The sequence below is a fragment of the Taudactylus pleione genome, unplaced genomic scaffold (genome assembly GCF_031769625.1).
Source record: "Taudactylus pleione unplaced genomic scaffold, aTauple2 ptg000296l, whole genome shotgun sequence".
Lineage (NCBI taxonomy): Eukaryota > Metazoa > Chordata > Amphibia > Anura > Myobatrachidae > Taudactylus > Taudactylus pleione.
Window position 1 is genome coordinate 12080067 of NW_028284698.1, and position 16473 is coordinate 12096539.

Genomic DNA, 16473 nt, shown 5'->3' on the forward strand with positions numbered 1-16473 from the left:
CACAGGCTGGGGTGGTAAAGCACTGGTGAGATGAATGATATAGCTGCACACAGGCTGAGGTGGTAAAGCACTGATGATATAGCTGCACACAGGCTGAGGTGGATAAGCACTGATGATATAGCTGCACACAGGCTGAGGTGGTTAAGCACTGGTGAAATGGACGATATAGCTGCACACAGGCTGAGGTGGTAAAGCACTGGTGAGATGGACGATATAGCTGCACACAGGAATAGATCACTGGAAGCAAGGGAACCTGGAACGAGAGACCACTAGTAACACTAGCAGCGACAATGGTTGTTCAGGCAACTACCTGATACACAGGAGCCGGATATATACCCCTGGAAGCCCACTGATTGGTCCACAGCGTCAGCTGACCGGCCAGACTGTCAGGGAAGGAAGGACAGTCAGAAAAGGAAGTGTCATGGCGGCGCCCATGACAGGGACTCCGATCCCCGCGCACCAGGCCGCCCGAGACACCAGCATCAGGGAGAATGCTCAGCACCTCCCACGTCGCCGCACCAGCCGCCCGACTGCCCGGGAAGTCAGAAGAAGCCAGCGGGACGGTAAGGGACAGCCGATCCCCGGCTGAACTCTGACAGTACCCCCCCTTTCAGGGTGGACACTGGACACCCACCAGGTTTACCAGGAAATCTAATATGGAAGGCTCGAACCATTTGAGGCGCGTGAACATCGGTGGCTCTGATCCATGCCCTTTCTTCCGGACCGTACCCTTTCCAGTCAATGAGATATTGGAGGTTGTTAGATTTGGTAAATTGAGAGTCCAAAATCCTCCCTACCTCGAACTCTGTACCTTGAGAAGTTTGCACTTGAGGTAACTTGGGAGCAGAAGTTTGAAAACGATTCAGCACTAGAGGATGCAGCAAAGAAATATGAAAGGTATTGGATATTCTTAGTTGAGGAGGGAGTTCCAACTTATACGCGACTGGGTTGATGACCTTGCGAACACGATAAGGACCAATGAAGCGCGGGGCTAGCTTCATACTGGGTACTTTCAATCGGATGTTCCTGGAGGATACCCAGACTTTATCTCCAACTCTCAGCAGTGGAACTGCGACACGTCGTCTATCCACAAATTTTTTGTAGTTCTTAGACGACTGCTTCAGAGAAGAATGAACCCTCTTCCAAATGGTTGCGAAAGACTCCAATTTAGAAACTGCAGGGACCTGTACTGTAGGTAAATTTTGAAAATCTGGGACTCGAGGATGTCTCCCAAGCACGGTAAAAAAAGGAGTGGCTTTGGAGGAAGTGTGATATTTGAAGTTGTGTGAAAATTCTGCCCAAGGTAATAGATCCAGCCAGTTATCTTGTGAGGAGGAAACGAAGAGTCTTATGAAAGTCTCCAGCTCTTGGTTAACTCTTTCGGTTTGCCCATTAGTTTGTGGATGGTAGGCTGAAGAAAATTTTAACTTGGTTCCACAAGTGCTACATAAGGCTCTCCAAAATTTAGCTACGAATTGAACTCCGCGGTCGGAAATGATCTCTTTAGGAAGTCCATGCAACCTGAATATTTCCTTAACAAAGACTCTTGCCAACTGAGGAGCAGAAGGGAGACCCATCAATGGAATAAAGTGTGCCATCTTAGAAAAGCGATCCACCACTACCCATATGGTATTTTATCCTTGGGAGCATGGTAGTTCAGAGATGAAATCCATGGATATATGGGTCCAAGGAGTATTAGGAATGGACAGGGGTCACAGGAGACCTGCTGCCTTCTTGCGGGGAGTCTTATGCTGAGCGCATTTTACACATGAAAGAATAAATTCTCGAATATCCCCTTTCATTGTGGGCCACCAATAGGAACGCTGAAGGAACTTGTAAGTCTTGAGGATACCAGAATGGCCAGCAAACAGAGAGCTATGAGCCCAAGTTAGTAATTTTCCCCATAGTTCTGGGGTCACAAAAATTTTCCCTGGGGGAGGAGTCAAAATTTGAGTAGAGGCGAAGACTACAGGATCTAAAATTGGTCGGGAACATTCATGATCCTCTTCCTGAGTGCTGGACAAGAAAGACCGTGAGAGAGAGTCAGCTTTTCTGTTTAGACTGCCAGGACAAAATTGAAGTTTTAAACTAAATCTTGAAAAGAACAAGGACCAACGGGCCTGTCTAGCATTTAGATGGTGAGCCGTTTGGAGGTAGATTAAGTTTTTATGATCCGTGATCACGGTAACTGGAAAGTTGGCTCCTTCCAACAAATGCCGCCATTCCATTAAAGCTAACCGCATTGCTAGTAGTTCCTGGTCACCAATTCCGTAGTTCTTTTCGGCAATGGAAAACTTACGAGTAAAATACCCACAGGGATGGCACTTTCCATCACTTGAGATTTGAGACAGTACTGCCCCCACCCCTACTGAAGAAGCATCTACCTCAACTGTGAACGGTTTGTCCAATTGGGGTTGGCACAGGATAGGTGCAGTGGAGAAGGCTTCTTTTAATTTTTGGAAGGCTTGGATGGCAGTATCTGGCCAGCGAATGGGATTGGCACCCTTCTTTGTGAGATTTGTGATAGGTGACACCAGTGTGGAAAAATTTGGTATAAACCTCCGGTAATAATTTGAAAAACCCAAGAAGCGTTGAGTAGCCTTCAAGGATTTTGGTAACGGCCAGTCAGAAATGGCTTTTAACTTCTCCGGATACATCCGGAGGGTCTTTCCAGAAATGATGTGCCCTAGGAAGGGTACCGAGGTTTGTTCGAAAAGGCACTTGGATATTTTTCCATAAAGATTATGCTTCCGGAGGCGTGACAAGACTTCGCGGACATGCTGGCGATGATCTTGCAAATTTTTGGAAAAAATTAGAATATCATCCAAATAGACTATAACAAAATTGTAGAGGACATCCCAGAAGATCTCATTCACATAACCCTGAAATATCGCTGGGGCATTGCAGAGTCCGAAGGGCAACGAGATATTCGAAGTGGCCGTCTCTGGTGTTAAAAGCTGTCTTCCACTCATCTCCAGCTTTAATACGTATTAAATTATACGCACCCCGCAGATCAAGTTTGGTGAACAAAGAGGCACCGCGAACTTTATCAAAAAGCTCCAGAATCAGAGGCAGAGGATATCGATTCTTTACAGTAATCTGGTTGAGACCACGGTAGTCAATACAAGGCCGAAGCCCGCCGTCCTTCTTACTAACAAAAGAAAATAACCCTGCCCCTGCTGGAGAAATGGAGGGCCGGATAAACCCCTTAGCTAGATTTTCTTTTATATATGCCGCCATAGTGGCTGTTTCAGGAACTGATAATGGGTAGGTTCGACCCCGAGGAGGGTTCTTCCCTGGCAGGAGCTCAATACCACAGTCCCAGGAACGATGAGGTGGAAGTTTATCCGCAGCCTGTTTGCAAAATACATCGGCAAAATCTTGATAAGCTGCTGGTAGACCGGGAACAGAGGAACACTTGGGTTTGTCAGACGGGGGGGAAGCTTATATTTCCACTGGAGGACACCGCGTTAGTGCGGACAGTGACAGAGCGTCTTGGATGAGACATCCATGGAAACAACTTGGATCCCACGATAAAATCTGCATACTGGACCACTCAAACGTAGGATTGTGCTTTTGTAGCCAGGGGAGGCCTAGAACTACTTCATAGGCCGGGATGAACAAAAAATTAAATTGTCTCCTGGTGCAGACATCCAATCTGGAGGAACACTGGCAGGGTTTTTGAGGAAATAGATCTCCCTAGCAAGGTCTTGCCATCTACACCAGAGAGCAGTAATCTGTTTGGCAATGGAACCACCGGAATGCCTAGGGTCTGAACCAGTGACTTAGAAATAAAACTGTCGGCAGCCCCAGAATCCACAAGGGCTTTAACCATCCTTGTCCTGGACCGGTAGGAGAGCGACACAGGCAATAAACTGTCATTTATTTGGGAGGAGTCAGAAATAACCACCAATTGCATGGTCCCAACATCAATTAGGGTTTTGCGTTTCCCGCAAATACAGGACAATTCCTTAATATGTCCTCCGGAGCAGCACAATACAAGCACAATTTATTTTGAAAACGCTGGTTCCGTTCGGCGGTACTTAACCGGGATCTGTTAATTTGCATCGGCTCCTCACTGCTAGAGAAGGAAGGAGAGGAATAACCTCCCAAGGATGGGCGATCCCGAGGACGATCTCCACGCCCCCTATTTCCCCACCGCTCTCTATGGAGAAGGTCAATTTTAATACAGAGGGATATAACATCCGAGAAGGTGGGAGGTAAATCCCTAGATGCCAATTCATCCTTCATCCTCTCAGATAAGCCATGTAGGAAGGCTGCCTTAAGTGCTTCCTCGTTCCATTTTAGTTCGGACGCCAGGGTTTCAAATTGTACTACATATTGCCCGACGGACCGGGTACCCTGACGGACACGAAGCAAATCTGAAGAAGCAGAGACAGATCTCCCGGGTTCATCGAAGATCCTTTTGAAAGCTGCCATGAACTCTTCATATCTAGATACGAGCGGATCTGATCGTTCCCACAAGGGGGAGACCCAATCCAGAGCTGCACCGGTTAGTAATGAAATTACATAGGCCACCTTAGACCGGGAGGTAGGGAAATTCTGGGGTAGGCATTCGAACTGGATCTCACACTGGTTTATGAAACCACGACATCATTGAGGAGTACCATCGAACCTCTCGGGAGTAGCCAAATGCAAACGGGATTTTTGAGGAACGACCCCCGAAGGTAATACAGGAGAAACCGTAGGAGCGACAGAAGGTGGAGCATGAGACATAGCTGCCAGAGTGTTCTGAATAGACAGGAGCTGACCAGATAATTCCTGTAGGTACTGAGCCACATGTTGCTGTGCCGCCTCTTGGTTATCCATGCGAGCCGTTAGCTCCTGGAGATTCCCAGTACCTGGGGAGCCTGTAGCTTCCATTGGGCCTGAACAAACTGTCACGCTGGGAGGCGGTTTTCTGGAAGCTGAGGCCTGAGGCTCTGGGAGGAAATGGAGGCAAGGGGCCTGAATGTTTGACCTCCGCATCCACGGGTCTTGGTCGTTGGCGAGACCTAGTCAAAGGTGCGGAATCTAACACACGAGATGGTGTTCACCAGTGACCCCACCAATCGGGATATGGGCTTGAGCTGCACCTCGTAAGCAGGTCGCGGTCCTTTGACTAGGTGACCAAAGTCTGCGGGAAAAAGGAGAGACGAACACTCGTGGCCCAAAGGGTCGATGCCAGTAAGGGGCACGTAGGGACACTGTACTTGAGGTACAAGGAAGTGTGCACTGCGGACACACTCTACCGGGTTGCCAGTCAGAAAGAGTGCACCACGGTGCAATACTGTAACATGTAGGTCGGGACCACAGAGTCCAGTAACGAGGTGGGTAGTAGTACTGGAGCCAGCCAGAGATTATAACGCTGGAGATTTTGGTACGTATAACTACACTCAGGCTGTGATGGTAAAGCACTGGTGAAATGGATAGTATACTGCACACAGGCGGCGGTGGTAACGCTGTGGTGGAATGTAGGTATACTGCACACAGGCGAGGTGGTAACGCACTGATGAGATGAATGATATAGCTGCACACAGGCATGGGTTGGTAAAGCACTGGTGAGATGAATGATATAGCTACACACAGGCTGAGGTGGTAAAGCACTGATGATATAGCTGGCCACAGGCTGAGGTGGTAAAGCACTGGTGAGATGGACGATATAGCTGTACACAGGCTGAGATGGAAAAGCACTGGTGAGATGGACGATATAGCTGTACACAGGATGAGGTGGTAAAGCACTGGTGAGATAAACAATATAGCTGCACACAGGAATAGATCACTGGAAGCAAGGGAACTTGGAACGAGAGACCACTAGTAACACTAGCAGCGACAATGGTTGTTCAGGCAACTACCTGATACATAGGAGCCGGATATATACCCCTGGAAGCCCACTGATTGGTCCACAGCATCAGCTGACCGGCCAGACTGTCAGGGAAGGAAGGACAGTCAGAAAAGGAAGTGTCATGGCGGCGCCCATGACAGGGACTCCGATCCCCGCGCACCAGGCCGCCCGAGACACCAGCATCAGGGAGCATGCTCAGCACCTCCCACGTCGCCACACCAGCTGCCCGACTGCCCGGGAAGTCAGAGGAAGCCGGCGGGACGGTAAGGGACGGCCGATCCCCGGCTGAACTCTGACAGCAAGTTAGAGTTTGGCGCCTTCCTTCCTTCAAAAGAGAGAAAATAAATATGGTGCATATATATACCTATCTATATATACAAACACACTAACATAGAATATATGAATTTGTTTCTGTTAGGCCTGTTTACTAAAGTAAATAGGGGGTATCTGCTGCGGACCCCTGTTTTCGCTCACAAAAGCAGCTCCCGTAGGTTTTTATGGGGGATGTTTTTGCCAGATTTACCAGGCTCTGGAATGTGATGCATCCGAAGGTTGGCCCTGGTATCTAAAGCCACTGTAGCCTATGGAGAGGGATTCGTAGCATCCATGCCCGGCACTCTACACCCACGCCTTTGTGGTCAGCAGGCCTTGCATGCGCAGTAGTGCTAAACGAGAGGTGAAGTGATCGCATTAGAGTTGTGTATAGATCCCCTGCTGTTAATGTACATAGTAACACAGAAAAATGCTTTACAGCTCTCCCATTGTATACCAGAGACATGAGATAAGAGATAACAGCAGTAATTTATATTATAAAGATGGAGACTGCACTGAAGGTTTGTGTGAAGAATGACCTCACACTGACAGATACAGCCCTGGTGGTAATGATGAGTATATACAGCTATGCATCAGGCATGCCAGTAACGCCCATGATCGCATTGCAAAAAGCGATCCTATCGGCCGGATGTATCATCCGGGACATGCAGGGACACTGTACCTCGTTACTTGCTCCCACAAAACAACACAGTTTTGCACTCCGATTTACCCTGCAAAATTACAAAGTATCAAAATTAAATTGCACTCAGTTGTATAATATATGTAGTTTATATATATAGATAGATAGCACTAATCCACAGCACTCACCATTTCTAGATTTGAGGTGCAACATGGTATGTGGCCACATTGTTTAAATAGAAATCACAGGGCTATGCACTCACCATAACTAACGGGGTCTGCAAGCGTAAATGCTTAAATGCTTCAATTCAAACCCCACTGTTCATTATTATTATTAATATTAGTTATTATGGTGAGTGTAGAGCCCCTCTGAATTTTATATATATATATATATATATATATATATAAAGTCTATTTTATTCGGCACTCAGGACAAAGGGCGGGATGTACTAAGCTTGCGGGGTACATTCCACCAGCTCTTGCGATAAGAGCTGCCCTTTGCGAAGCAGCCGACACCCGGTGAGGGGGGTCTGCGTGGGACTCCGCCCCCTCCGAGCCCCGGGAACTTCCTACTGGTGACCTCTGCAGGAAGTCCCGAGCTCCTCCTCCTCCTCCCTGCACCTGGAAGAAGATTAGGAGGAGAAGGAAGCGGAGGACCTAGGAGGAGCACGGGCTGGTGACCAGTAAACTAAGGTGAGTGGGGGCCAGTGCTGGGCGTCTGCGGGGCGGTGGCGAAGCATCAGGTGCAGGATGCAGTAAGAAGCCCATAGGCTTCTATAGGGTAACCCTCCGCACCGATAATAGGGCGGCTGGGGCTTAGTACATACGAAAATGCTATAAAACCCCAGAAAACAGAGTTTTTATCGCATTTTTCCTTTAGTACATCCCGGCCAAACTGAGTAATGTAGGGTGCCCTCCTAAATTAATGTAGGCAAGGAATTCCTATAGCGATGCATGGCAGCACCACATTTGTAAGAAAAAAATGAAGTGGCACTCCTGATTCCAATGGTGTTCAAATGTGTTTAAATAAACAAAAGCATAAGGCACAGATGAAATCGACGTTTCAAGGTCCTAAGACCATTTCATCAGGACTGTACATTAACAAACGTGAAAATGCAATAGTGCTTACCTTTTAAAGGAGTGAACAATTGAATAACTCAGGTTGTTGCAGCGCTGGATGTCCATGTAGCACGGCCGGCGGGACATCCGGCGGAAGCAGGTTGCTAGGTGACAAGCTTGGATCCCCCTGCTTCCGCCAGATGTCCCGCTGGCCGCCCTATTATGTGTGTATTCCAGTGAGCACACAATTCTGTGAATTAGCTGCTCCACCATTTTGTGAATGACAGCAATCTCATTCTGTGATAGTGCTGAATCTGCATTTAACCACAGGGTGTGATGACATACCATATCTGTATTGCGCAAGGAACATGTCCATTAAGGCATCAGCCTTAATGATCAGAATTTCATTGCTTTTTTAAATTTGAGTGGCAGAAATTCAGTTGGTTTTGTGACATTTCATATCAAGTCTGATGAAGCCTTAATGGGACATGTGAAACTGTAAGGTTTTTTGTCTATGGAATATGTATTAATTAGTCACTCCAGAAGTAAACCTTTTATAAGTGAGTGATGTTTTACACGTTGGTATATTACATTTATATAGACAGACAGACTGACAATACATGGCTCTCTGCATGGGCATAAACCACATCAGTATATGCATACTGTATCATTGTTGTCTACGCCACATATTATAACCTCATCACCCTTAATTTGGTTACAAAAAAAACCCAAAACATAGTTTATGGGCTATAACAAAAATAAAATGGGTTTAAAACAGACAAATATCAGGTTTCCTGTAGTTCCACTTCGGTGCAAAGTGGATGTGTTTGATCCTTATGAATGAGGCCTATCACACTCCTGGCAGAAGAGGACTTGAGCTGTACTTGGATTCCAGAGCTGTTGTACTCCCCAGGATCCTGTAATGATGACGGGGTCGGAAGCAACCAACTCAACACTTCCTAAAACCTACAGTACACTACCAAACAAGGATTTCTTTTTCATTAGGTTTGGCTCTGTATGAGAAAAAAAAAAGTGAATATATCAGAAATAAAACAGGTCTGTGTGCCAGGTCAGCATCCAAAGGATGAGAGTCCAAATACTGTGACTGTTCTGGAATATTTTAACACCAACTTCAACTGCAATTAACCTTCTGTCTGCTGGATTTCCCAGTAATAATAACAATAATAATAATAATTGTTATTATCATTCTTATTTTTATTATCATTCTTATTTTTATTATTATTATTGTTATCCTTCTTCTTCTTCTTCTTCTTCTTATTATTATTATTATTATTATTATTATTATTATTATTGTTGTTGTTGTATATTATATTGTTTAGCCAATGAAATGATAACTACAGTGACACAGATCCCAATTTAGGGAATGCATATTTTAAGTCTGTAAAAAGAGATGTAGTTTATATCCTGGCGTACGGGATGCTGATGCTGAGAATGCCGGCGCCGGAATCCCGACACAGATCATAATCCTGATGCCACCATACCGACCGCCGGCATCCCCGTTGTAAGTAGTGGGGTTAGGAGGAGGATTAAGGGTTAAGGTTAGGCACTAGGTGGAGATTAAGGGTTAGGCACTGGGGGGGAGAACTATGTTTAGGTACTAGGGGGAGGGAGGGAGGGAGGGAGGTTTAGAGTGGGTGGAGGGAGGGTTAGGTTTAGGGGTAGGGTAAGCGTTAGGATACTTACCGACAGCTGTCGGTATCTTAACTGTTTATGGATGACGGTGTCGGTATTCTGACCGCCGGCATCCCATACCCAACCCTGAAAAATAATGTAAAGTAGTACAATGCTCTCTACATCTCACAAAACACAAACCAGAACTCACATTATATTAAGTGTGGTGTTCTAAAGACTGGATCATATAATGGAATTAGTACATTATAATGTACTTTTGGGCTGAGAGTAGGGCTGTAGGTAGAAATGATTAAGATCTTCACATCTCACTCTGCAGACCCTGGCTTTAAGTGTTCCTGCAGTAGTCCAACCCTAACACATATGACACACCAGAAGTGATTGACCATTGTCATCCCAGCTCTATTCTGAATGTTCCAGTCAGAATTTCAACACCAGAATGTTGATATTCAGAATGTAGACATGAACGTAATGTTGACATCCACCTATGCCGACATGGCCAACATGTCAACATTTTATATGTCGACAATTTGGTATCAACATATAAAATGACAATATGCTGACCATGTTGACATTGGTGGATGTCATCCAAGTCAACATTCTGGTATGGAATTTCTGACTGGAACCCTAATAAACCATGTCCGTGGAGGGTTCTGGGCAGCTTGGATATGCCAGGGCTGGTGCAGTAGTTGATGTTTCTGCTTCATGTGAGAAGAATTGTGCAACATATTTTTACCCTTCTGTTGCTTTTATCATCGGGGCCACCCCTCGCACATCTAAATCTCTCTGCACATTTTAATACTGCCGCACGTGCAATGCAGCATGGTTTTACCAAGATGCACAATTATACTTCTTTTCCACTGCCCAAATAACCCGGGTTATTGCCGGTTCACGGCTTGGTGTAAAAGGGTCATTAAAAAATAACCCAGGTCAAGTGACCAGGGAATCCAACACTGATAGCTACCTTGGTCGAACCCGGGTAACGATGTGGTGTAAGCAGCGCGACCTGGGTTATCCGACCTGGGTCATGCAAAAAAGCTGCTGATTGGAGCTTCAGTGAGCAGTCCCCACCCACTTTTTATGACCTCATTTTTGTGAGCCTGAAAAAGGTAATTGCTAATGACATACAAAGATTTTGCAGGGCACATCCGGATTCAGTGTAAACGAGGCCGACCCAGGGATATCCTGGGACTAAGGTGCAGTGTAAACGAGGTCTGACCTGAGAATAATCCGAGTCCAAGGTGCAGTGTAAACAGGGTCTGACACGAATCTGACACAGGTTGGAACCATGTTCGAAAACAAGGGTCGGACCCAGGATTTTGGTGGAAAAGGGGTATTACTTGCTCTTTCTTACTCTATTCCCAAGTCTGATTAAGGCCCTCAGTGCAGAACCTCTTGTACACCCCTCCCAATGAATAATCATGCACTTGGAGGCATTTAATTAGAATGATTTGGCAAATAAAGTCATTGTTCATATGATTTTCTAGATTTAATTATTATGTAGGCCATGTATTTTGGGGAGTTGCATAGATTGAAAATTGTTTTCTTTAACTTGCACATGGAAGTTAGAAGGGTTTTTCACTTATTAATGTTTAAATTAAAGATGAGCGGGTCCGGTTCTCCGAGAACCTAACCCACCCAAACTTCCCAATCCGGGCCAGGATCCGAGTCCGGCTCGGGTTTTCCCGTCTAACTCAGATCCCAAAATGAGGCAAAAGGTCATCATCCCACTGACAGAGTCTCACAGGTTTTGGATTGTATAAAGGTCCCGGTGATCGGTGCCAATTTTCACTCCAGCTGTGGAGAGTGTACAGGACAGACGTGCTCTGTGCTGCTCTGTCTTTGCATGTGTTCTCTGTTTCTCTCTCTGTTGTTCAAGGGTGCAGTGTTGTCGGGCTGGGGCTGCGGTACATAAAGGGGTGCTGCTGTGTCACTGTTGTGCTGTCAATCAAATGGCTGGTGCTGCAGTACCATCATGGGGCTGGGGCTGCAGTACATAAAGGGCTGTTGCTGTGTTGTCCATAAAGGGGCTGGGGCTGCAGTACATAAAGGGGGGCTGCAGTACATAAAGGGGTGCTGTTGTGTTGTCCTGTCCATCAAGGGGCTAGGGCTGCAGTAAATAAAGGGGTGCTCTGTCAATCCAGGGGTGCTCTTCCCCAGTGTAAAAAAAATAAAAGTTAAATTATCATTCCACAAAAAATAAAAAATAAAAGATCTTTTTTTAAGTCTTTTTTGTGTGTGTTAGCTACGCTAGTATTGTTCAGTGACACTGCCAGCCAGACTGCAGTTTATCATCCATGTGTTTGATACTTTGAGACTCTGCAGGTCTGACCGCACTCCGCAAGGGTGCTTTGCTGTCCATAAAGGGGTGCTGTGTTGTTCATCAAGGGGCTGCTGCCTCATCCAGGGGTGCTCTTCCCCATCCTAAAAAAATAAATAAAAGTTACATAAAATTATCATTCCACAAAAAATAAAAAAATAAATATTTTTAAAAAAAATTTTGTGTTTGTTTTAGCTACACTATTATTGTTTGGTGACACTGCCAGCCAGACCACAGTGTAAGTTTATTGATATGGAGGACGATCAAATGAGAGGAGAGCAGGAACCACATACTAGTGCTGCAGCTGCTTACAGCAGTGATGATGACAATACAAGGTCGTCAGCGTCATCTACAAAGGCCGGTGCCTAAGGGCTTAAGTCAGGGCATCTAAAATCAAAGAAGTAATCTTTTACAGTGGTAAAGAAAAAAACATCAAAGGGAAAGTTAGCTGCAGAAAGACATAAAATTTCTCAATATGCCTTTCACTGCACAAAGTGGTAAGGAAAGGCTAAGGCCTTGACCTTTATTTATGACTGGTGGTTCTGCCTCTTATGACAATGTAAGCCCTCCTACCTGTAGACAGTTAAAAAATATGAAAATAGTTAAGGCACAATAACCAAATGTGTGCTCAGAAATGTCACAAATCCCTGAGGAGAGTCTAAGTGTGTCGGCAGGTGACGTGTGAGCCTGGCCTTTCCAAAACTGTACTCGAAGAGGAGCCTCCTTCCACCACTTGTTCATCCTCTTCAGATGTGGGGATAAGCAGCACAAGTCAACATGCTGACATAGAAATCAAGGATGCTTATTTGGAAGTGCACCAGGATTGGGAGGATATTTGTGTAGCTGACTCTAATAAGGATGTTAGTGATGAGGATGTTGTTGATGAAGATGTTGTTTATGTAAATCAGGCACCAGTGGAAACAGTTGTTGCTGGGCATAAGACAAAAAAATCCACTCGTTATGTATAGAATAATTCTACCCAAATCCGATAACAATTGTCAAGCCATTTGTACCCATTGTAAAGCCAGAGTAAGTAGAGGTAGGAACCTTAACCATCTAGGAACCTCCTCCCTGTTACGTCATCTACAGCTCATCCATCAAAAGTGTTTGCAAAATTCATAAACTTTTGTGAAAAAAGTAACAACAAGCAGTCCAGCGTCAGCTATCTCCCTTCCCTCTGTTAGATCCAAACACATGCCATCTTCACCAGCAACACCTTCATCAACAATATCCTCAATCATGATCGGAAGTAGTCCTGCCTCCAATTTGATAAGGCTAACTCAGTCCTCTCCTATTCTGGATTCCTCAGAAGATGTATTGAGCACTACACCTGCTGCTGCTGCTGGGAGTGGATCTTCATCCCAGAAGGGGGCCAGGAAGACTACTAGTAGTAGTTAAAAAAAATCAATTGACTGTTAAACAATCCTTTGCAAGGGGGAGCAAATATGACAGCAGTCACCCAGTTGCACAGTGGATCACTAACGCCATAACATCTATGCTGGTATTAGATGTGCATCCGATATCCGCCATTAGTGCAGTGGGTTTTAGACAGTTAATTGAGACCCTGTGTCCCTGCTACCAAATCCCATCTAGGTTCCACTTTACTAGAAAAGCAATTCCCAGCCTGTACAGGGGCGTTAAAAAAATTAATTATTGTCCTCCAAAATGCCACTGTACCCACTGTCCACTTAACCACAGATATGTGGACAAGTGGAACAGGGCAAACGCAAGATTACATTACTGTAACAGCCCACTGGGTGGGTGTATTGCCTTCAGCAGCACCAACAGCAGCAGCAGCAGCATCTAAGAAGAAGCAGTTCATTCAGAAGCAGGCTACTCTGTGTATCACAGGTTTCACTAAGAGGCATACTGCTTGGACTCTCCTCGGGATTTGTGATTTCTGACAATGCCACCAATATTGTGAGAGCATTACAGCTGGGTGAATTCCAACACGTCTCATGTTTTGCTCACACTATTAACTTGGTGGTGCAAAAAAATTTTTCTGTGGCCCACAAAATTTCTGGGCATTTTCGCCATTCAGCAAGTGCATGTAGAAGATTGCAGCACCTGCAAGAAATGTTGAATTTTCCCGGTCACCAGCTGAAACAAGAGGTAGTTACACGGTGGAACTCCACCCTTTCCATGCTTCAGTAGCTGGAGGAACAGCAAAAAGCCATCCAAAGCTACACAGCGAAGTATGACATAGGAAGAGGAGGGAGAATGTACCTTACTCAAGCTCAGTGGAAAATACTTTCTGTGTTGTGCAGAGTGCTGAAACCGTTCGAAGTAGCCACCTGTGTAGTGAGTTCAGACACTGCCAACTTGAGTCAGGTAATTCCCCTCAGTAGACTGTTGGAAAACCAGCTTGAGAAACTGAAGGAGGAGCTGAAATGAAGCGATTCTGCTAAATATGTCGGATTTCTAGATCAAATCCTTTATTTGCTTCGCAAAGATCCAAGGGTTGTCAGGATCTTCCAATCGGAGCAATACATTTTGGCGACTGTGCTCAAACCTAGTTTTAAGTCATACGTTGTGTCTTTCTTCCCAATGGACACAGATCTGAAGGATGCAAAGAGCTGTTGGTAAGCAAATTGTCATCACAAGCAGGACGTGATGCAGCAATGGCTTCTCCTTCAGTTTCTCCAGCAAGTGCGGCTGCCGGAAAAAAAAAAACTTTCCCAAAAGACCCACTGATGATGCAGATGAGTCAAGTTTTGACATCTGGTCGGGTCTAAAAGAAATTGAGGTAGATAATAGTATGCTGCGCTGTTTATATGTAAGCAGCTCAGTGTAGTGCAATTTAGACAAGGTAATAGGATGACTGAGCGCTAAGTACTATTGTTAGTTCCTATTGATCTATGTTAAAAATAGTAAAAACGTTTTTTTTTTCCTTTTGCAAAATAAATAATTAAATAAATAAAAACAGTATGCACCAGCAAGACAAGCAGGGAGGGGAAAAGGGTATTAGGATAGGTAAAAAGAGAGACTCCAATGTTTAAAACTCTTTTAAAAACAATGTTAGAGCAGGAGATGCAATGATATTAAATGTCCAGATGATTAGGAGGGATTGAGATATTTTAGCTACTGTCCCTGACTGCCCCTACCTATGGGTTACTTTGGGACTCTTGCAGCATGCGATCTTTTCCTCCTTTGCTGTCCAGTATACTCTGTGGGGATCCGACTGTAGCATGCCACAGCAGCTGGTGATGATGTCACTTGCCGGCGGCTTGCTGCTCTCTTGGTCCTGCTTACAGTTGTACAAAAGAAATGCCTACCATTAATGTGATATGGTCATCATTCAAAGGATGGTTGAGGATTATTTTAATGATAGCATCCAAATAGGCATGTCTGATAGTCCGTTTGACTACTGGCAGGAAAAAAAGGCAATTTGGAGGCCCTTGCACAAACTGGCTCTGCTTTACTTGAGCTACCCACCCTCCAGTGTTTACTAAGAAGGAGTTTTCAGCGCAGCCATGCATCTTGTCAGCAATTGGCATAGGAGGCTACTTCCTCAAAATGTGGAAAAGATGATCTACAAATTCCACGAGGAAGACCTTTACTGCCAATTATGTCTAAAAATGACAGAGGTACCGGAGGCTGTAATGGTGGATTCCAGCGGGGACGAATTAATATTGTGTGAAGATGATGCACACACTGATGAGGGTCAGGAATCAGATGATAATGGCAACAACATCTTGCTTATGTAAAGCCAGTTTGTGCATGGAGAGATCATTGCCAGCAATATCACCTGCCCATTGGTAGCTTGTTTTGTGGGGCCCAAACAAACCAATCGCTTCAGCCACAATTGGCAGCCCCTATCGCTGAAGTGATTTCTTTGTTAAACTGTGCATGTCCTATACACAACATAAGGGTGGGTGGAAGGGCCCAAGGACCATTCCATCTTGCACCTCTTTTCTTGGCATTATGTGCTGTTTGGGGCATTGCTGCCTTACATTTTTAATTTTATAGTTTATGAATGTCCAGAAATTGTTATGGCCACAGACAACATCTCCTATATGCTTCTTTCATTTTTATATTTTTTTTAAATCTGAATTACCAAGTTGATGGGGTGGGCAAAACATGGTAGATTTTCAAATGTACCTAATTTTTTTAATTGCTCTCCCCCAACCCCAACCGGTTTCCCCGGGACCCTTGTGAATTGATAGGCTGTTATAAATAACGGTTAGGCTCAATAAATGCCTGCCCCTTCTGTTTGTAGGTGACTCTAAGTGGAATAACTGGATAATGTAGATGGTGGGTCTCATGAGAGAAACCAGAAATATGAGCAGCAGCACAGAGCATCTTCCTACCAGAATGTGTGCAATAAAGTGCAAATATGTTTAATACAAAAATTAGTTATGTATATTGGTCATTCAAATTACATACATATTTACATGTTACATACAGTGCATACAGCAGTCTGAGGGGGAAGTAGTCGGGAAGCCGACAGATGAAATCCCGACCACTGGCTTCTCGACTGTCTAATCCCGGCAAGGTACAAATGACAGGCGTCGAAATCCCGACGCCTGTCATTAGACCTACATCGGGAGCCCGACACCTGGCTTACCGATTGAAGGTAAGCCGGGCGCATGGCGCAGACAGTCACACGGGGGGAGGTTAGGGTTAGGTTAGGGGAAGGGGGGCTAGG